Source organism: Chiloscyllium plagiosum, unplaced genomic scaffold (genome assembly GCF_037043375.1).
Source record: "Chiloscyllium plagiosum isolate Xiang-an unplaced genomic scaffold, Cpla_swu_hap1 HiC_scaffold_34, whole genome shotgun sequence".
Lineage (NCBI taxonomy): Eukaryota > Metazoa > Chordata > Chondrichthyes > Orectolobiformes > Hemiscylliidae > Chiloscyllium > Chiloscyllium plagiosum.
This window is the reverse complement of record NW_028270172.1, coordinates 42,689,688-42,712,852: the sequence shown is the minus strand read 5'-3', so window position 1 is coordinate 42,712,852 and position 23,165 is coordinate 42,689,688. Positions and strand designations below refer to the sequence as shown.

The 23,165-nt window shown below is 40.9% G+C and overlaps 1 protein-coding gene across 1 annotated transcript in view; it reads right to left on the bottom strand.

The window, feature by feature from the left end:
- LOC148141153 (uncharacterized) overlaps positions 1-22,430 on the bottom strand; it is a 35,529-nt gene extending 13,099 nt beyond the window's left edge. The window contains exon 1 of the mRNA XM_087978634.1: positions 22,334-22,430. The gene's annotated coding sequence lies outside the window, so the exon portion shown is untranslated. The remainder of the gene's footprint in view (positions 1-22,333) is intronic.
- Between the last annotated feature and the right edge of the window lie 735 nt (positions 22,431-23,165).

Below are 23,165 nucleotides of genomic sequence, written 5' to 3'. Positions count from 1 at the left end.
TCACCAGCGACTTTTAGACGGTAAAGTCTATTGGAGCTCAGCTGCACACTGTTCTTCCTCAGCTGCTATCAAAGCAGGCAGGCACCTTTGTGATATTGCTACAAAGAAGGATGTTGCTGGGAGATGAGAAAGGCATAAATGTTTTGACTCTTGCAAGGGGTAACCTGTGTCATTCTCATTGTGCCACTGCAGAAGTTTTGTGATTCCTTGAAAGCCCCTATTAATTTTGTCAACCAATTTATCCAAGGACATGATTTCTCACCAAAATGAAGCCCAAAACTTACATTTCCACCACTTGAGCTTCTACCAAAGCTGGGAAAGTGAGTAAAATTGAATCTTCCTGTGAAAGATCAGCTGCAGCATCCTTGGAGCTGGTCAGATTCTTCAGGGCAGAATGCAAACTCATGGAAATTACACCATGCAAATTAGAAAATGACTCAAACTTTGCAACATGGTGCTGAAATTTGTTGACAGGAATCCCAGTAACTTGTCTACTTTGTTAGGTAAGTAGCTTGCATTTTTATATAAAACTGAAATCCATCTCTGTCCTGCTCAGCGTAACTGGAAAAGAATGTAATCCTCTCTCTGCTGAGTTCAGTCTCATTATCTAGTCCATGCCGACAATGATGCTTGAGATAAAATATTTGGACAGGAGGTTTTTTTTTTCCTTCAAGTACCTTCTTAAACGGAATTCAGATGCTAACAAGGCCTTAGTGGAAAAGGGACTGAACATCGGCAGGCTGGTCTTGAGAGTGTTACTGGCTGAATATTTGCTGAGTGAATGAGGTGTAACAAGTAATGTGTAGATCCCATGCTCAAATAAAAGCAGTTCTTTCACTGTTCCCAATACTCATTCTGTTTTTTTGGGCCTTAAAGATTCTTTTGGAAGAGTTTTCCTCCCCTTCAACTATGTTTCAAATATATTAATGCATTATTTTACACTGTGGTGCAGTTTATTCTGCTGAAGTAGAACTCTGTACCTCAGATGCAATTATGTCAAGTTATTTGGTTATTCAGAGAACATTATGATTTTTTTTCCTGGGGTCTTTAAAAATAGTGAAGTGCATAACAATTTTGGCTCTGAGCAAAGTATACCCAGCATTAAATAAAATGAATTTCCCCCTTTTACAAGAGTTTTCATCTCAAAAATGTGTAATATTTGGAATGCAATGCTTGGGGCATGTTGATGTACTATTTCTAAGTTCCTAATTTTATTTGAAGGGAACTTGTTTTAAATAATGAGAGACATTGTAATTACATTGATGGGCAAACTTTTGCCCTGACTTGGGAAAACTCAACCTGTGCACTTTTGTGTCTTTTTGCACAAAGGTGTATTTGCTTGTGGTGTGTTTTATAGGTAATGATGAAGTGGGTGAGGAATGTTGTTTGGTAGGCGGGCCAGTTAGAGGTCTGGCTTTGTTTTTCCACACAATATTGCAGTTCCTAATATTGTTTAAAGGCCACCTAAGCCTCACCTCATGCCCCTTCACCCCTCTGTCCAACGTCTGTGCAACCCCTCTATGCCTCAGTGCAAACCTCTACTCTGCCACATTTCCCTAGGAAACCCATGTCCTCTGCTATACCCCCATGCCACCTCTGTCCCCATGTAATAGCGTCATACAGTTTGTTTTTTACAGAAGGAGCCCTTTGGCCCATCAGGTCCACGACATCAAACATCCATCTATTCTAATCCCATTTTCCTGAACTTGGCCCATAGTCTTATTTCCTACGGTATTTCAAGTGTTCATCCAAATAGTTCTCAACTATCTTGAGGGTTCCTTGCCACCTCATATTATCTATGTCATCTCAGGCCACCTCTATGCCCATCTTTCCTCTACCTAGTTTGTGCAGTTTTCAAGAATCTCTGCATCATTTGCTGTTCTTAGGAAGTATGTGACAGTAGTAACAATTACTTTAACATTATAAACCTCTAACAATCTCAGAAAACCCTGAATTCAAACTCACTATCATTGATATGGACCAAAATAAAACTTAAGGAAAAAGAAAAATCCTGATCCTTTAAGTATCTATTAGATTTGTAAACAGACAAGAAATCACATTAAAAGATTCTGCAACTGTAAATTAATTCAGGTGACATACATATTCCAGAGGGATCCAATAAAGATATGGATATGGCAGAGGACTTGCAGAAGAACCTATGAATAAATTGAAATATTCGTTGAGTGTTCAGAATGATGGACAAGAAATGAGGCCAATGGATTAGTAAAATGGGATGAAACAGTGGGAATAAGAAGCTGAGTGAAGATGACGAAAGTAAATCTGGAAATGACCTTACATTAGAAAACGATCACAAACTTGAGAAAGAAACCTCAATACCATAAGAATGAGGATGAAGGAACTTCAGCAGGTCCAGAAATGCTAGTCTAAGCTGCAACTTGAATCAATTAGATAAGAAATAAAGGCCACAGAAAAACCAGGAAACAGAACTAAAATCAGAACTCCTCACAATTATCAGAGTTTGGTGGCTGCCAATAAACTTGAGAATAGAGTAAATTTGATATTTGGACAGAGTTTGCAATTTATTCTGAGGCACTATTCATGGCAACCAACTTTGTCTGTTAGGGTATTTGTACTGAAGATGTTCTTTCAGGTTGGACTTTTAAATCTGTCGGGGAATGAATTTTTAGGGTTTTCAAGGATGACTGGATGAAACGGATGTTATAGTGGATTTTATTAAGGGAATCTATTAAAATTACTTGTGTTCAGTTATGATAGAGTAGTTTTTGTAAACATAATTCTTTGACTCTATGAGTCTTTAATTACTTGTGCTCGGCACTTTGTAAGCAGGGTTCTCCCTCCCATGGGTTCAAGGGTCTCTGAAAGGGAATATGGCTAAGTGTCTTATTAAATGGTGCACCTGGAACTTCAAGGGAAGTCATTCGCCTGTTGAAAGGAAAAAAGTGCTTTCTAGCCTGAAGAGTGAAAAAGGGGTGATATCACTTTGTTGTAGGAAACCCATCTTGATGATGGGGAATACCTGAAGCTACAACAGGGGGGTTATGACTGGATATTCTTTTCATCTTTTACTACTAAAAGTAGGGGAGTAGCAGTACTTATCCAGAAAAATCTTCCATTCACATTATTAGAGCAGGTGAAAGATGAGCAGGGATGGTTTGTGATACTTAAAGCCCTGATACATGGGGAGGAATATGGTATTTTAAATGTCTACTGTCCTCTGGTGCATCCCCTCAATGTTTTGATTAGTGCTTTCTCGAAGCTGAGTGCCCTTGGAACATGGCATATTATTATAGGGGAGGACTTTAATTGTCTTTTGGATGCAACAGTGGACAGGATGCCTTGTGGGCCCCCAACTATTTCTTTGCAGGCCAAGCAGGTGACTGACGTATGTGAGGAGTTAGGGCTGGTGGACATTTGGAGATGTCTTCACCCTACCGGCAGGGACTTCATCTTTTTTTCAAACTCACATAAATGTCACATGAGGATTGACCCCTTTCTGGCTCCCTTGGCCCTTATGGTGTCAATTATGGGTTGTAAAATTGGGAATATAGCTATCGTTGATCATGTGGCAGTATATTTGGAGGTTAAGGCCAAGAGTGAGGGGCTAGGTTTGCGGCACTGGTATTTGGACCCTTTCCTCCTTAAGGATTCCAAATTTGTAGAATACGTTTTGAGGGAGTTTCAGGAATTCTTGACTATCAACTCAGGCATGGCTAGTAGTCCACCTATGCTAAGGGTGACCGCTAAGGCCTTTGCTAGGGGATTAGTTATTTCCTATTTGGCTAGCCGGAAACAACAGAAGGGGGAACAGCAGCATCTATTTGAGACGCAGTTGAAAGCCGCGGAGGCAGCACATTTTGTGCGGCCTCCGGTGACTAAGCTACAGCGGATCACGGCCCTTCAGGCTGCCTTGAATTCAATACTGACACAAAACGCAAAGAAAAAACTTGCTTTTGCTAGACAAAGGCTGTTCGAGTATGGGAATAGGCCAGGGAAGTATTTAGCGTACCTGACTAGGAAGAAGCGTGCTCCCCAATCCATTACTGCAATCCGAGACAGCGCGGGGGTCCTTACATACAATAACAAAAGCTCGAATGAAGTTTTTCAGAGTTTTCACTCTGAATTGTATCGGTCTGAAGGTTGTGAGGACAGGAAGGCTAAAATGGAGGCCTTTTTTATGAAGTTGGACCTCCCAGGGGTAACCTTGGAACAGGCCTCTCTCCTTAATGCCCCCTTGACAGTTCAGGAACTACAGGAGGCAGCTAGGCAACTTCAGAGTGGGAAAGCGCCTGGCCCTGATGGTCTCCCATGGGAGTTTTATAAGGAGTTTATAGAGATTCTGTCAGGACCGATGTTGAAGATATACAATCACTCCTATATGCATGAACACTTACCACCATCTTTGAGAGGAGTTAATATTTCCTTAATTCTTAAGAAGGGGAAGGTTCCTGAGGATTGTGCCTCATACAGGCCCATCTCTCTATTAAATTGAGATTTCAAGATTATGTCTAAGATCTTGGCACTGAGATTGGAAAAGGAGTTGCCCCATATTGTTAAAGAGGACCAGACAGGCTTTATAAGGGACCATAGGTCCTCCAATAATATTAGAAGGTTGCTGAATATGGTCCAAGTTTGTCAGCAACAATCAATTCAGGGGTTGGTGATCTCCTTAGATGCAGAGAAAGCACTTGACCGGGTGGAATGACCATATCTCTTTTATGTCTTAGAGTGGTTTGGGTTGGGTGGAGTCTTTGCTGGATTGGTGGAGGTTTTATATCGCCCCCTTCTGGGCGCAGTCATCATTAACAGGGTGAAGTCTGGGAACTTTAGGATTGGTAGGGATAGTCGTCAAGGCTGTTTGACGTTTGTTTTATATTATAGGGTAGGTTAGTAGTTAGTAGACAGTAGTTGTATTGTAATTTGTGGATTTTTTCTCTTAATTATACTCTCATTTGTTATTGATTTAATTTTCAATAATTTTATATGTATGCAAAGTTTAAAAAATTTGCTATTAAATATATTTACAAAAAAAATTACTTGTGTTCTTTTGGTCATATATTCAAGGGTCATGAAAGTGGTATTTGAAAATTAATTCAGGTGACATACATCTTCCAGAGGGACCAATAAATAGATAGATGTGGCAGTTAGAGGACTTGCAGAGAAAGATATGACTGACACTGCCTGAAGAGGCAATAGGGTCAGAAGGAAAATAAAAGCACTAAACAAATGCAACTATAGCTTGAATAATGTTTCCAGAGAACAGAAGGATGCTTGGTCGACTGGAGGCCCAATTAGTGGAGTGCCTCAGAGTTTGGTGCTGGGCCCATTGCTGTTTGTTATCTACAACAATGATTTGGATGAAAATGTACAAAACATGATTAGTGAGTTTGCAGATGATACCAAAATAGGCGGTATCATGGACAGTTAGAAAGGATATCAGAAATTGCAGCAGGATTTTGATCAGCTCGGGAAGTGGGCTGAGAAATGGCAAATAGAGTTCAATGTAGATAAGTGTGAGGTATTTTGGAAAGTAAAATCAAGGTAGGAGTTTCATGGTGAATTATAGGGCCTTAAGGAGTGTAGTGCATCAGGGAGTTCAGGTGTAAGGTCCTCTGAAAGTGGAGTCATAGATACACAGAGCAGTGAAGGAGGTTTTTGGCCATAGTGGCCTTCAACAGCTAGGGCACTGAGTATAGAAATTGGGAAGTTATGTTGCATTTGCACAGGACATTGGTGAGGCGGTACTTGGAATATCGTATTCAGTTTTGGTCACCTCGCTATTAGAAGGATGTTATTAAACTGGAAAGGGTGCAGACGAAATTTACAAGGATTTTGCCTGGACTTGTGGGACTGAGTTTTAGAGAGAGGTTGGACAAGCTAGGACCTTTTTTTCACAGTGTAAGAGACTGAGGGGGGATCTTTTAGAAGTGTATAAGATCATGTGAGGCATGGATTGGGTAAATGCACTCAGTCTTTTGCCTAGGTTTGGGGAATCGAGAACGAGGGGACATCAGTTTAAGGTAAGAGGAGAAAGAATAAATGGGAACCTGAGGGACAACCTTTATACACAGAGGGTGGCACACAAGTGGAATAAGCTGCCAGCAGAAGTGTTTGAGGTGAATACATTAACAATATTTAAACGGTGTTTAGAAAAATACATGGATAGAAAAGGTTTAGAAGAACATGGACCAAGTGCAGGGAAATGGGGTTAGCGTGGATGGACATTTTGGTCAGCATGGACCAGTTTGGGCTAAAGGGACTGTCTCTGTGCTTTAGGATACCATGACTCTATAACCTCAACCCCCACTTAAAAGATGAACCATCAATTTCCGAAGATGGCTTCATTTTAAAAAATCTTTAGTCTTCCGTTATTAGACAGTACAATACATATGTTATATTGACTGTAATCACTCTCCACAATTACAGTCCATGCATTTTCTTTCCCATCACCAAATACCTCCATTTTCCTTCATCAAAGTCATGACAATGTGACAGCAATTACATTCTCTCATCCTGCCATGCGTATAATTTTCAAATTGAATTGCTGCATTAAAAGCTCCACTTGAATAGTCTGGAATTTTTATCCCTAAATTTTTCCAATACCTTTTAATGCATTACAATCAGCGTATAAAATTGTGTCAGACATGTCACTGACAATATAAATGTTGAAATGTTCCAACGCCAACACCAAGCTCAAGGTCCCCTTCTGAATCATGGAATTTTTTGTGTTCATGATTTTCAATAAAAAAAACCAACACTCACCACTTACTGCCTTTGAGTCCAACGATCCTAAACCCAAGCTAGAACTGGAGATTTTAATCCCAACAAAGCCTTCAATTTGTTATGGATCAGACCGAACTTCTTCAAAATATATTAAGAAGATAGCCTCAGCTCTACCTTTATTTTTCTTTTCATAGGCAATTGATAGGCATTGCTTTCCAGATGTAGTTTGATTAGTCAGACTACCAGATTTGAAACAAAATGCAATTTATTCATACACTATAGTGAAAAGTACAACAAAAGAAAGAACAAATTGGAATAATAACTCCATTGGAAAATGTAACAGAATAGTAGATTATTTATACAGTCATAGAGTTGTATAGCATAGTAACACACCCTTCGGTCCAACTCATCCAGCCGCCCAGATATCCCAAATTAATCTAGTCCCAATTCATGTACCCATCCAAATTGCTGTAATTGTACCTGTATCCACCACTTCCACATACACACCACTCTCTGCAAGAAAAAGTTGCCTCTTAAGTTTAAAGTGAGAGGCGAAAGATTGAAAAGAGATCTATGTCCTCTACTTTGGACTCGCCTACTCTGGGAAAAAGACCTTGGCTATTCAACCTATCCATGTCACTCATGATTTTATAAACCTTTATAAAGTCACCCCTCAGCCTCCAATGCTCCAACTAAAATAGCAAAGCCTGTTCAGGTTATACCTATAGCTTAATCCCTCCAGCCCTGGCAACATCCTTGGAAATGTTTTCTGAACCCATTCAAGTTTCACAATATCATTCCCTATGGCAGGGAGACTGAAAGTGAAGACAGTATTCAAAAAGTGGCCTAACCAATACCTGTACAGCCGCAACTTGTCATCCCAACTCCTATACTAAATACAGTGACCAATAAAGGCAAGTGTACCAAATGCCTTCTCCACGAGCCTGTCTACCTGCATCGCCACCTTCAAGGAACTATGAAGCTACACCTCAAGGTTTCTTTGTTCGAGAACACTTCCTGGGACACTACTATTAAGTGTATAAGTCCTGCCTAGATTTGCCTTACCAAAATGCAACATCTCACATTTATCTAATTTAAACTCCATCTGCCACTCCTTGGCCCATCTGATCAAGTTTCCATTGTATTCAAATCATTTATATAAATGACAAAAAGCAGTGGACCCAGCATCAATCCTTGTGGCACACCACTAGTCACAGGCCTCCGGTCCAAAACAAATCCTCCACCATCAACATCTATCTCCTACCTTCAAGCCAATTTTGTATGCAAATAGCTAGCCCTCTCTAGATTCCATGTAATCTAAACCTTGCTAACCAGTCTACCATGTGGAACCTTGTTGAGTGCCTTGTTGAAGTCCATATTGACAACATCCACCACTCTGCCTTCATCAATCTCCTTTCTCACTTCTTCAGGAAACTCAGTCAAGTTAATGAGATGCTATTCCCTATGCAGAAAGCCATGTTGACTATTCCTAATCTGTCCTTGCCTTTCCAAATACTTGTAAATCCTGTGCCTCAGAATCCCCTACAGAACCTTACCCATCACTGACATCAGGCTAATCGGTCTATGGTTCCTGGCTTTTCCCTATGACCTTCCTTGAATAATGGTACTGCAATAGTTAACCTCCAATTTTCCAGCACCTCATCCATGGCGATTGGTGATGTAAATATCTCAGCAAGGGGCCCAGCAATCACTTCCCTTGTTTCCCACAAAGTTCTCGGATACACCTGATATGATCCTGGGGATTTATTCATCTTCATGTGTTGTAATTTGGACACTTTTCAAGGTATCACTATTTATTTCTCCGAGTTCTCTTGCTTCCATATCCTTCTCCATAGTAAATACTGACATGAAATACACGTTTAGTATCTCAGCCCTTTCCTGCAGTTCCACACATAGACAGCCTTATTGATCTTTAAGAGGCCCTGCACTCTCCTTAGTTACTCTTTTGCCCTTACTATATTTATGGAATCTCTTTTGGATTCTCCTTAACCCTGTGTGCCAAGGCTATCCCATGTCCCCTTTTTGCTGTCCTGATTTCCCTCTTGACTATACTCCTTCTGCCCTTATACTCCTCGAGGGATTCACTCAAACCCAGCTGTCTATATCTGTCTCCTTTTTCTTGACCAGAACCTCAATTTATAGAGTCATACAGCACAGAAACAGATCCTTCAGTTCAACCAGTCCATGCCAAACATAATCCCAAATTTACACTCGTCCTACCTGCCTGCTGCAATTCCATATCACTCCAAACCTTGCCTATTCATGTATTTATCTAAGTGACTTTCAAATGTTGTAAGGTGCCCATATTCACCACTTCCTCAGGAAGTTCATTCCAACTACGAACCTCCCTCTCATTTAGAAGCTCAGCCATATCCTCCACCTTACTTGGTCCTTACTTGGTGAAAAATTCCTTTGAATAAATTCCTCCTAACTGCAAGTTACTAAAAGGGTTCTTGGGTTTCCTCTAAGACACCAGAACATCTGTTCTGATCCACACTTTGTCCTGTGTGTTTCATATTTCAGTTCCTCTATTAGTTGTACTCAGTTTGGTTTTCTATTTAATAATGAGTTTAACATTTATCACACATTATTGGAAACACACATTTCAGTCCAAACAGTCCATGCAGAACATGATTCCAAACTAAACTAGTCCTCACCTGCATGCTCCTTGCCCATATCCCTCAAAACCTTTTCAGTTCATGCACTTATCTAAGTGTCATTTAAATATTCTAACAATGCCCACATCTGCCACTTCCTCAGGAAGTTCAATCCACACACAAACCACCCTCTATTAAAAAAAGAAACTGTCCCTCATGTTTTTAAATTCCTCTTACCTTAAGAATCTGCCTTCTAGTCTTGAAACCTCCCATCCGATGGAAAGGTCATCAACCATATATCCCTCATGATTTTATAAACTTCTATAAGGTCACTTCTCAATCTTCTATGGACTAGTGAAACAAGTCCCAGCCTATCCATCCTTTCTTTATAACTCAAACCCTCCCTTCCTGGCAACATCCTGGTAAATCTTTTCTGAACCCTCTCCAATTTAATAATGTCCCTCCTATAATAGGACAACCTGAACTGCACATAGTGCTCCAGAAGGGGCCTCATCAATGTTCTGTACAACCTCAACATGACTTCCCAACTCCTCTACTCAAAGGACCGAGCAATGAAGGCAAACATGTTAAACACCATTTTTTTAAATCACCCTTTCTAAATATGATGCAAACTCAAAGAATTATGTCCATGAATGCCTAGGTCCCTCTGTTCCACAAACTACCCAAGGCTCTACCATTAATATACAGTCCTGCCCCTGTTTGTTGTACCAAAATTTTGTTGTGCCTCGCACTTATCCAGCTGAATTCCATTTGCCATTTTTGAGCCCATTGACTCATTTGACCAAGATCCCTTTGTAATCTTAGACTGTTCTTCACTCTATTATTTGGAGTCATCCACAAACTTACTAACCATGCCTTCTATTTTCTCATCCAAATCCTTTGTATTAATGACAAACAACAGAGGACCCAGAACCAATCCCTGTGGGACATCGCAGGTGACAGACCTTCAGTTCAAAATGTAACCCTCCACCATCGCTCTGTCACCTACCATGAAATGAGTTATGTATCCAATTGGCAAGCTCACCCTGAATCCCATCTGACTTAAAATTACGAATTAGCCTACCATGCAGAACCTTGTCAAAAGCTGTACCAAAATCCAAGTAAACATTGTATATTGTTCTTCCCTCATCCATCTTTTTGGTAACTTCCTCAAAAAACTCAATGGAGTTTGTGAATCATGATTTTCCTTGCACATAACCTTTCACATAGAGCTGAAAAGTGTGGTGCTGGAAAAGCACAGCAGGTCAGGCAGCATCCGAGGAGCAGGAGAGTCGATGTTTCGGGCAAAAGCCCTTCATCAGTTACTGGGAGGGGAAATGGGACTGAGAAATAAATAGTGGGGTGGGGCTGGGGGGAAAGTAGGTGGGAAGGCGATAGTTGGATGCAGGTGGGATGTAATTGTGATAGGTCGGTGAGAGGGTGGAGCAGATAGGCAGGAAAGAATATGTACAGGTAAGACGGGTCAAGAAAGCGGTGCTGAGTTGGAAGGTTGGATCTGGGATGAGGTGGAGGAGGGGAGATTTTGAAACTGGCGAAGTCAATGTTGATGCCATATGTTTGAAGGATCAATTTTTACCTCTCTAAATGTTAATAAATCCTATCTTTTCGAATCACCTCCAACAATATACCCAAACTGAATTTAAGTTCATGGGCTTTTCTTTCCAATCCTTCTCACACAAAGGCACAACATTAGCCATCCTCCAGTCATCAGGCACCTCACCCATAGTTAGAGATGATACATATATTTCTACAAGGAGCTTGCAATTTCCTCCCTTAATTCCCACAGCATTCTTGCATTGAAATGATTGTAACTTGCACAGACCTGTTGCATTGAAATGATTGCAATTTAGTTCTTTAGAGTAACTACGTTCTCTGACTTTCTCTTGTTTTCTTTTCTAATTGACTTGCTCTTTTCATATTGAGAACCTTCCCCATCAATCTGAGTATTCTCACTGCTGCTTAAAATTCCTCCCGCACTCCCACCCCGCCAAAGCAGGATTAAGTCTCCCTTAATGGACCCTAGGAAATCTCCCTACTAAGATAGTAGTTCAATCGTTTAGGTTAAACCCATCCTTTTTTGAATAGGTCTTTTCTGTCCCAAATGAGATTTCAATTATTCAAAAGCCTGAATCCCTGAGCAATGCACCACCTCTTCAGCCATTAATTTATATTCTTGATCTTTTAGTTCCTTCCCTTGTTCGAGTTTGGCACTGGGAATAAACCAGAGATGACTACTTTTCAGGTTCTGTGTTTTTATCTTCTACCTAACCTCTTTAATTCACTCAGTAAAGCTTTAAACTTTTTCACAAAAATGTCAGTCCAAAGATATGCAGATATGTGAATTCACAATGCTACATTACCCATAGTGTTCGTACATCAATCAGGAGAAATGTAGAGTAATAGGTTAGGGGAATGGGTCCAGGTGGGATGATCTTCGGAGGGTCTTTGTGGACTTGTTGGGCTGAATGGTCTCTTTCCATACTATGGGGATTCTATGATATATGATCTGCCAACCTGTACAATAATTTCTGGCTTCTCAATCTCTCTTTAATAATATGCTTAAAATGTTTAGTAATGTCATTAATCCCAGCACCAGGAAAGCAACATACCATTCTAAATTTACTCTCACTGTCACAGAATCTCTGGTCTGTGCCTCTGACAGGAGAGTTCCCTATAACAATTGTTGTTTTAAATTTTGTTAACGCAGCCTACATAGAAATCATTCCTGGTGTCCAAAAACTTACTACGCCTTCTATTTTTGTCAGAGCAATGATACCTTTCAACAGTACCAGAACGGAATATTTATCTGATAGAGGAATAGCCACCAGAGACTTTTGAACTAACTTACCTTTCCTGACAGTCAACCTTCTATTTTACTGATTCTGCCATATAATCACTTTTCTAAGAGGAGAAAGTGAGGACTGGAGATCAGAGCTGAAAATGTGTTGCTGGAAATGTGTTCCTGAAGAAGGGCTCATGCCCGAAATGTCGATTCTCCTGCTCTCTGGATGCTGCCTGACCTGCTGCGCTTTTCCAGCAACACATTTTCAGCAATCACTTTTCTAAAACTACTAGCCATCGGATTTGTGTACCTCTTATATGCCCTCATTAACATTAAACTAAAAAAGAAGCAACTTTCAATAATACCTCTATGTTTCAACTACCTTCCATTATATTCAGAAAGTAATATTAAAATGTAAAAACATTGTTAAAAAAATCAAAAATCTTAAATAAAATCAACTACTACGCTGATTAACTTAATTAAAACAACTCATCTTCAATAAATTTCTCTGATTTAAAAAAAACTTCTCCAGAGCCAACCATGTGTCGTGCTCCCCAAAAGAAAACACAACTCTGTCAAAAAAAAACTGTTCAGCTATTCAAGAAAAATTTACAGTGTTAAAAAAACTGATTAAAACATGTACAGTTTTCTTAAGCTTCTAAATTTAGAATAAAGAAACCTTCAGCCATTCACTGCAGGTCTTTGAAACGCTTCTTTTTCAACAAATGTCTATTTGAAAAAAAAACGTGATTTTTTTGTTTGTTTTAATGTTAAAGAAACAAAATGAACAAAAATCTTTTACTGATGAAATATAATAACTGTATTTCTCTAGGCATCCAGCATTCCCTACACCTACCAGCCTTGCCTTCACACTGACAGGAACATCCTTTCTCCAGAATCTCATTCTCTCATTTTGAACGCCTCCCGTTTTCCAACCATACCTTTACATCTGTATAGCTTCTGCTAATAAACATTTAGAAGTTCTTGCCTAATACCATCAAAATTGCCCTTACTCCAATTTAGAACTTTAACTTTTAAGATCAAGTATTTAACTACTAAATAGTAGCTGTGCCAATACAGCATAATTCTATAAACACACCCTTGGTAAAGGCAAATTTAGTAAAATACATTGTCTCATGGGCAAATTTCCAGTCCAGGAGGGAAAAAATATCAAGAGAAATCAGTGTGTAAGAGAGTTAATGGCAGGGAGAGATGTACTGCAGCTCCCAAACCCAGTTTCAAGACACAGCGATTGCTACTGAAAAACTAATACTCAAACTCTGGGCTCTAAGGGGGCTTGACCCCATCCATTCAGGGTGCTTCTCCTGTTCCAACCTTCGAGAGAACACCCAAAAACTCACAAGCTGTTCACTTTATAAGCTTCCAAGCAGACTGATTAGCACCTCTGTCTCAACCTTTCTTCATTTAATAAAAAAGCTGAACAAAATACAGCTCTTAAAGCCATTCTATCATCACAACAGGGACAGCACAGTGGCTCAGTGGTTAGTGCTGCTGCCTCTCAGCACCAGGGATCCAGCCTTGGTCAACTGTGTGGAGTTTGCACAGGATGAGAGCGTTGCTAGCCAGGCAGCATTTATTGCCCATCCATAGTTGTCCAGAGGACAGTTAAGAGTGAACCAAATCACATGTAGACCAGATCAGGTAAGAAGGACATTAGTGAACTAGGTGGGGTTTTTTTTCAGACAATAGATTCATAATCATCATTAGACTCCTTAATTCCAGATATTTACTGAATTCAAATTCCATCATCTGCTATTTAAATCCAGCTCCCTACAAAATTATCTGGGTCTCTGAGTTAACATTCCAGCAATAATACCAATCCACCATCACCTCCCTGTGCAAAATGCCTTTTCTCATGCATCTTTGGGTCAAGTGGAGATTTTGTAGGGTCATTGTGCCAGATCCACACTCAGTGGCTCAAGAAAGGCAAATTAAATATTTTTCAAACATTACTTTATTCTTGCATCTTCTCAAATTTTCATACAAATAAACCTATTCACTTTCTTTTGTATATTTCCAATTGAGTTAAGATTCCCTTTGTTTTTTCTCTTAAAAACCATCAAATCCAAAATCCAGCATGGTCTTAGTCTCAGGGTTGCCTGTTTTGAAATACTGTACCTTTAACAATGATTTATACTGGATGTGATTTGAGTTTATTATGTTAGTGTGCCATTAACATATAATCTTTGAACACATTATCAGCAATTCTGTTGGAATGTACTAGAATTTGTGGATTATTTGTCAAATTTGAGCTGTTATGTAATATCCTTCTTGACAAGCTTTTTATGGCTTAAAGTATACTTTTGGGAAATAAATTCATCCTTTATTCCTGATTTTATTTGGTGTGCCATCACTGTCCATATCATTGAAATAATCAAATTGCTAATCTACATATTCTTCAAAGCTTAATTGGACACTTTTTAAAGCCAGCATTTTTGCATTGTATTTTGAGGAATTGTAATTGAGATGGTATCTATGGTGATTCATTCCACCAACCAAAACTTCAGTCACATTTTGTTCACTTTGAATTAGAATCATAGAGTCATAGAGATGTACAGCATGGAAACAGACCCTTCGGTCCATGCCGACCAGATATCCCAACCCAATCTAGTCCCGCCTGCCAGGACCCTGACCATATCCCTCCAAACCCTTCCTATTCATATATATATCCAAATGCCTCTTAAATGTTGCAAGTGTACCAGCCGCCACCACATCCTCTGGCTTATTCTATACACATACTACCCTCTGCGTGAAAAGGTTGCCATTTAGGTCTCTTTTATATCTTTCCCCTCTCGCCCTATACTTACTATGCTCTCTAGTTCTGGATTCCCCGACCACAGGGAAAAGACTTTGCCTATTTATCCTATCCATGCCCCCTCATCATTTTGTAAACCTCTATAAGGTCACCCTTCAGCCTCCTATGCTCTAGGGAAAACAGCCCCAGCCTGTTCAGCCTCTCCCTGTAGCTCAGATCCTCCAACCCTGGCAACATCCTTGTAAATCTTTTCTGAACCCTTTCAAGTTTCACAACATCTTTCCGATAGGAAGGAGACCTGAATTGCACGCAATATTCCAAGTGGCCTAACCAATGTCCTGTACAGCCGCAATATGACCTCCCAACTCCTGTACTCAATACTCTGACCAATAAAGGAAAGCATAGCAAACACCTTCTTCACTATCCTATCTACCTGCGACTCCACTTTCAAGGAGCTATGAACCTGCACTCCAAGGTCTCTTTGTTCAGCAACACTCCCCAGGACCTTACCATTAAGTGTATAAGTCCTGCTAAGATTTGCTTTCCCAAAATGCAGCACCTCACATTTATCTGAATTAAATTCCATCTGCCACTTCTCAGCCCATTGGCCCATCTGGTCCAGATCCTGTTGTAAGCTGAGGTAACCCTCTTCGCTGTCCACTACACCTCCAATTTTGGTGTTATCTGCAAATTTACTAACTGTACCTCTTATGCTCACATCCAAATCGTTTATGTAAATGACAATAAGTAGAGGGCCCAGCACCGATCCTTTGGCTTTCCACTGGTCATAGGCCTCCAGTCTGAAAAACAACCCTCCACTATAACCCTCTGTCTTCTACCTTTGAGCCAGTTCTGTATCCAAGTGGCTAGTTCTCCCTGTATTCCATGAGATCTAACTTTGCTAATCGGTCTCCCATCGGGAACCTTGTCGAACGCCTTACTGAAGTCCATATAAATCACATCTACTGCTCTGCCCTCATCAATCTTCTTTGTTACTTCTTCAAAAAACTCAATCAAGTTTGTGAGACATGATTTCCCACGCACAAAGCCATGTTGACTATCCCGAATCAGTCCTTGCCTTTCCAACTACATGTACATCCTGTCCCTCAGGATTCCCTCCAACAACTTGCCCACCACCGAGGTCAGGCTCGCTGGTCTATAGTTCCCTGGCTTGTTTTTACCACCCTTCTTAAACAGTGGCACCACGTTTGCCAACCTCCAGTCTTCCGGCACCTCACCTGTGACTGTCGATGATACAAATATCTCAGCAAGAGGCCCAGCAATCCCTTCTCTAGCTTCCCACAGAGTCCTCGGGTATACCTGATCAGGTCCTGGGGATTTATCCACTTTTAACCGTTTCAAGACATCCAGCACTTCCTCCTCTGTAATCTGGACATTTTGCAAGATGTCACCATCTATTTCCCTACAGTCTATATCTTCCATATCCTTTTCCAGAATTGTTGACATTTTTACAGCGAAAGTTTAGTAAGGTTGGTTGTGTGCAGTTTTGAAATATATCTTGAGGTGCAAAGTCTAGTATTTTAGCAGATTGGGAATTGCAAGGAAGATTTAAAGCCGTTTTAAGGAGAATTTGGACAAGGTTAGTGAATGGGCAAGTTAATGACAGATGGAATATAATGTAGAAAAATGTTAGGTTGTCCATTTTGGTAGGGCAAACGGGTGAAAATAATGTTTATTTTAAATGGTAAGCAGTTGGAAAGTTTAGGTGTACAAAGAGATCTCGTTGTTGTTGTCAATATGTTACTGAAGCCTAACATGCAGGTTCATCAAGCTATGAGGAAGGTAAATGGAATATTAGCATTTTATTGCAAAAGGATTTGAGTACAGGAATAGTGAAGTTTTACTTCAGTTGTACAGAAGCTTAGCCACATTACACCTGGAGTACCATGCTGCTGTTTGATCTCCCCTCTGGAAAGATATTACCATAGAGGGAGTGCAACTAAGGTTCACCTGACTTGTTTCTAGGATGGTGGGAGTACCCAATGAAGAGACATTGGGCAATCTTGACTGTATTCTCTCGAGTTTGAAACATTAAAAAGAGAGATTAGTAAATTAATAGGTGGATTCAGAGTAATGGAGAAAATAGTGAAGTCTAAAAATTGGGGATAGATTTCAGTGTATGTGAATGCATAGAGTATAGTTCATAAAACTGGGGAGTTACAGATACGTTTCTTTCTGAGATTAGAATGTTATGGTAGTAACAAAGACGGGACCTAACAGAGGGCAGATTAGAGATTTAAGTATTTCTACTCACAAGGTGTTCAGAAAAGTTATGAAAGGAAGAGAAACAGAAAGGGCGGCGATTGTGGCAAATGGATATTAGAGTACTAGGAAAGAGGATGTCTCAAAGGGTTCAAGGACAGAATTGATTTGATTAGAGCTAAGGAATAAAAAAAGGTCTAATTATGTTGCTCATTGTAATATATAGACCAATAGCTGGTGGGAAGGATAGAGAGAAAAAAATTCCTACAGGAATATTTATTCAGTCCAACAAGAGGGCACTGCTCGACTGATTTCTTGGCAATTAGGTGGGGCAAATAGATCAAGTGACAACTGCAGAGTATTTAGGGACTAGTGATTGTTGCAGCATGAGGTTTAGGATGAAGGAAAAATTGTTTTGGTTAATGAAGAGTAGAGACATTGGGATGAGAATGGAGCTACTGTTTAATAGACTGAAACTAAGAGTTGGCAGGAAAATAGTGGTTCAACAATGGGTGACTTTCAAAGAGGAAATGGTTTGGACACAGTTAGGGTACATAATCCAGTTCTCCCTCGATGATAGTGGGATAGAAATTCAGTTAAAGAAACAAAGTGCCGAATGGTAAGTGTCAGGTAGTAAATACAGTTGAGAACCAAGCTGAATATGGAAGGTGTAGAAAGGAGGCAAGACAAAAAATGAGAAGCAAGGAGGGATTATGAAAAATGACTGGCAGTTAACATAAAGAGGAATCCCAATGTCTTTTATAAGCACATCTATTGTAAAAATAGGTGATTAAAAAAAGTAGGGCTAATTAGACACTAAGAGAGAAAATTTATACTTAGAGGCAGAAGGTACGGTTAAAGGTGTTGAAATTAATACTGTGCATCTGTCTTTATCTGTGAGGCTGATGTTTAACAGGCCTTAGTAACAGTGGAGGAAACTCAGTCACAAGCAAGTTAAAATTGATAATGAGGCAGTATTAGACAAGTTGTCTGTACTGAGGTTAATAAGACAAGGGGACCAGTTGAGATGCAAAGGATACTAAAGGAAGGGAGAGTGTGTGGTAATTACAGAGGCATTGGCAATCATCTTTCAATCTTCTGTGGATTAGGACTTGGGGCTGGAGGACTATAGAATTGCAACTATTCCTCCCTTGTTCAAAAAGGTCGTGAAGATGAATTCAGCAGTTAGAATTCCAAAAGTTAGCAACCCTCTCAGTAAAAATAAAAATTCTCGTCTCAGCAGCATTCCCCTTAATTTTAAACTTGTTTCCTCCATTTTATTATTATTTTCTCCATTACTCTGATTCCATCTATTAATTTACTAATCTCCCTTTTTAATGTTATCTCCCTTTCTTATTATGTCATGCACCTTTTTAGTATTACTTTTTAATATTCTCTTCTGGTTCTTATGTGCCTGCTGAGCAGAGTTAAATCCTCCCAACAATACAAGCAAAACATTCTCTCTCTCTCTCTCTCTTCCCCCATCCCGGTCTCTCTGTGTAAAGAACTCAGTCCTCGCTCTGTTCAACCTGTCCTGCTTCTACAGGTGCCATCTTCCCCAAAGCTACACCCTGTGTCCCAGGAATCTAAAACCCGCCATCTTGCACGACCTTTCAAGCCATACATTAACCTGCCTTATCTTTCTAGTTCTGAACTCACTTATAGGTGATACTGGGAGTAATCTGGAGAGTACTATTTCACAGGTCCTGCTTGCTAGTTTTCTAAATTCAATTGCAAGATCACCTCACCCTTCCCACCTAGTGATTTAGCACCAATGTATGTTAATACAATGACCCCTGGCTGCTCATCCTCCCTCAGAAGAATGCCCTGCAGCTGTTCCGTGACATCCCTAACTCTATCATCAGGAAGGCACCAAACCATTCTGGAGTCACACTGACAGCCACAGAGACACCTGTCTATTTTTGGAACTAAAGAATCCTGGAATAAAAGTAGTGTTCTTCCTCCACTCCAGTACAGCGTAGCTTTTAGATTAGATTAGATTCCATACAGTGTGGAAACAGGCTCTTCGGCCCAATAAGTCCACACCGACCCTCTGAAGAGTAACCCACCCAGACCCATTTCCGTCTGACTAATGCACCTAACACTATGGGCAATTTAGCATGGCCAATTCACCTGACCTGCACATCTTTGGACTGTGGGAGGAAACTGGAGCACCCAGAAGAAACCCACACAGACAGTTGCCCAAGGCTGGAATTGAACCCAGGACCCTGGCGCTGTTATGCTGCATTCCTCCAAGGATCCATTGCCCTCACCATGATCAAGAATGGAAAACCAATTGGTGAGCAGGATCTCTGGACACTTTCTTATGCTACCTGTTAGTTTCTCGTGAAGTTTTTGTGCTGTATAACACTATGACTCTACAATCAGTTAAAGGTTTACGTTTTATTTCAGAACTAATATTATCTGCTTGACAATGAATGCCCACACAAGCTTGAGGAAAAGCACCTCATCTTCCCGTTTGAGATTATAACCACTTTATTTCCTGGCAAAAATAGAGGATGATGATTTGTTCTCCTATTTACACCTCCTCCCGACCTTTTTCATATAATTTTCTTTTCCCATTGCTGCTGTTTTTCTCTTTGCTCCATAGTTTTCAGGAAAAATAAAATCAATCCTGCCTTTGACCTATCACAGGCCTCCCCAGTTGTTCCATCCTCTCCTCCCCCACTTTCTGCTTAAGGCCTTTTCACGTCATTTCTGGTTTTACTGAATGATTACTGATCCAAAACATGATCTTTTCTCACTCTCGGGTGATCCTGGACACTTCCATTGTTTCCATTTTAGATTTAGGGCAGAGAGAGTACAGCTTCACTAAGTACAGGTCATGCCTGACATATCTGTTAGAATTCTTTTGAGAAGGTAACAAGCAAGTTAGACATGGGAGGTCCAGTGGATGTGGTCTATTTGGCTTTCTGGAAGGCCTTTGCCAAAGTACCACACGAGAGGCTGCTAAATAAGACATGAGTCCATGATGCTGCGGACAAGGTGCTGGCCTGGACAGAGGACTGGTCAACTGGCAGAAGGTGTAAAGTGGGGATAAAGGAGTCCTTTTCAAGATGGCAGCTGGTGACGAGTTCCACAGGGGTCAGTGTTGAGACCACAATTATTCACAATAACAATCTGGATGAAGGAACTGAGGGTATTGTTGATACATTTGCAGATGACACAAAGATAGGTGAGAGGGACGGGTAGTGTTGAGGTAGCAGGGAAGCTGCAGAAGAACTTGGACTGACCAGGAGAGTGGGTAAAGAGGGGGACATGGAATATGTGTAAGAGTGAGATTATACAGTTTAGCAGGAAGAACAGAGGCAGTGACAATTTTCTCGATGGGAAAAGACTTTGGAAATCAGACGCACAAAGAGACTGGGGAGTCCAAGTACAAGATTCGCTTAAGGTTAACATGCAGCTTCCATTTGGTCGTTAGGAAGGCAAATGTAATGTTGGCATTCATGTGAAGAAGTCTAGAATACCAGAGCAGAAATGTCGTGCTGAAGCTTAGGCTGTGGTCAGACTGCATTTGGAATATCGTGTGAGCAGTTTTTTTTAAAGATTAGATTCCCTACAGTGTGGAAACAGGCCCTTCAGCCCAACCAGTCCACACCAACCCTCTGAAGAGTAACCCACCCAGACCCATTTCCCTCTGACTAATGCACCTAACACTATGGCCAATTCAGCTGACCTGCACATCTTTGGATTGTGAGAGAAAACCCACGAGAGACGGGGAAAATGTACAAATTCCACACAGACAGTCACCTGAGGCTGGCATCGAACCTGGGACCGTGAGGCAGCAGTGCGAACCACTGTGCCGCCAATCCCATTTAAGCTGCACATCTTCGGACATCATTTAAAGATGAGAAAAATAGACTTCTCTGTTCTTTCTCTCTTTGCTGTTCTCAAGCTCAACAAAAGGGTCTCCCGATTAAAAACGAAACAACTGTAAATCAGAAACAGAAACGATTTGCTGGAAAAGCTCAGCAATTCTGGCAGCAGCAGGTCTGAGGAAGGGTTACTGGACCCGAAACGTTAACTTTGATTTCTCTGCACAGATGCTGCAAGACCTTCTGAGCTTTGCCAGCAACTTATGGTTTTGAAAAGGTTACCCCTGCTCTTTTTGTGTGCGCAGCAGCAGTTATTTATGTTAGCTTAACTTTTTCTGTTTACCGCTGGTATATGCAACTTGGAATTCGCCCTCAAGGGCCCCCTCACCTGAACTAAACTAGAATCGCCAAGCCAAGGCTAAAGGCGCGGTTTCAAAGATATTGCTAGAATTCTGCTCTTCAATCCTCGAGTTTGAAGATGAACAGTTCACTTTTTCTCCTGCTTTAGGCAGGAGCTTCAATTGTGGAAATAGTTCAACTGTATCCTAACTTTCAAACATCGCTGTTCATGATCGAGAATCAATGTGTCTCAAAAACCGCGTATTCACATTATCCCTCCGGCTCGCACTGGGGCTTCTCCCTCCTTTTTCACGGAGCCAGGACATCACTGTCCCTTGGGAGGGATTTTTGGATTTGTTGAGTAATTAAGGGCAGAATTGTACCGTTTTGCAGATATCTACATTTGGATGTACAGCGGGAATCGAGCCGTTTTTCTCTCAGTCCAGTCCAGTCCAGTCCAGCTCAGCCCAGAAACCCTGCCGCAGTTACACACAGACACCACACTCTCACTCTGAGTGCTGGGCTGTCCTGCCTGAGGGAACTGCTCGCTTCAGCCACTCAGACACGGCGTGAGTATTAACACCGCTCCTGGATTGCATTGGGTGAGGGTATCGCCCCATTGGGAGAGTGCAGCGACCGCGCTAAGTTCCAGCCTGCGGCGTCTGAACTCGCCGTGTCCGGGATCCAGCGGGAAACCTAGTGCTTCAGTCGATGGGAGGACTTCGGCAAACAGCCTGCACGTTGGTGGAATATGAAATCCATCCTGAATCGTGGCTATTTCAGGAACCATAATAATCCCAGAGTAGGCCCCATAACGGCCTATTTAGAGAAGCTTCCCCGTGCTGAGTCGTCTCCTCCCGCAACTTTTTCTGCTATTCATACCGCACGTCCACTGGCATTATTTAAGCTCTTCTGAAATATTTAACTTCACCTCTTTCAATTCAAACAAGCCATCAGATAATTAAAACATCGTGTCCAAGATTTGGTTATCATTCAGCGTTCAGAAGCTGTTTTTTCTGGCCCAGTAACTTACCTCCTGATTTCTCCAAAGCTGGTGCTACACTGGCAGCTGTACATCGACAAAGCCCACACGCCAATGCTCCTTCAGCACTTCTCAAATCTGCAATCAGTTGTGTTGAAAAAAAAACAAACTGGCATCCTTACCTCGTCTGTCCTGCATGTGGCACCAGATCCCCATAGCATTAGCATTGGCCAGTAATAGTTCAGTTTATTAAAAATGAACCACCTCGTGTTAAACAATAAACTGAACTATTTACCCTTCGGAGTCGTCCTTATGGGATATTACGCAACTGTCAGCAAACGTTCAGCACGATTCGCAACACATTCAGATGCTGAATCATTCCAGCCCAAATGCATCAAGGCTTGGATAATATCTTACGCTGACAAGTGGCAAATAGCATACACACCCCAACTGCCTTGCAATGGCAATCTCCAAGAGGGATAATTTAATCATCACATCTTGACATTCAGTGGCATTACTATCACCAAATTAGCCCTTATCAACATCCTGGGTGTTATCATTGGCCAGAAGTTAAATAAGAGCAAGTCGAAGTTTAGTGACTTTCTCACTCCCAAAGCCTGCAATTGTATAAGACATTTGTTAGACCTTAGTTTGAGTACTGTGTACAATTCTAGGTCCATGTAGCCATAGATTCGTACAGCACAGATTTGTATGAAAGATGTGATGTGCTGGAATGGCTTACAAGATTGGTTCCAGAGTTGAAGAACTTCAGTTATGAAGATACATTGAAGAAGTTACATCTTCTCTGAGAGAATGCAGCCCAGATATTTTCAAAACAAGTGGGTTGGACAGGCAGATAGGGAGAAGCTATCCAGACTTGTAA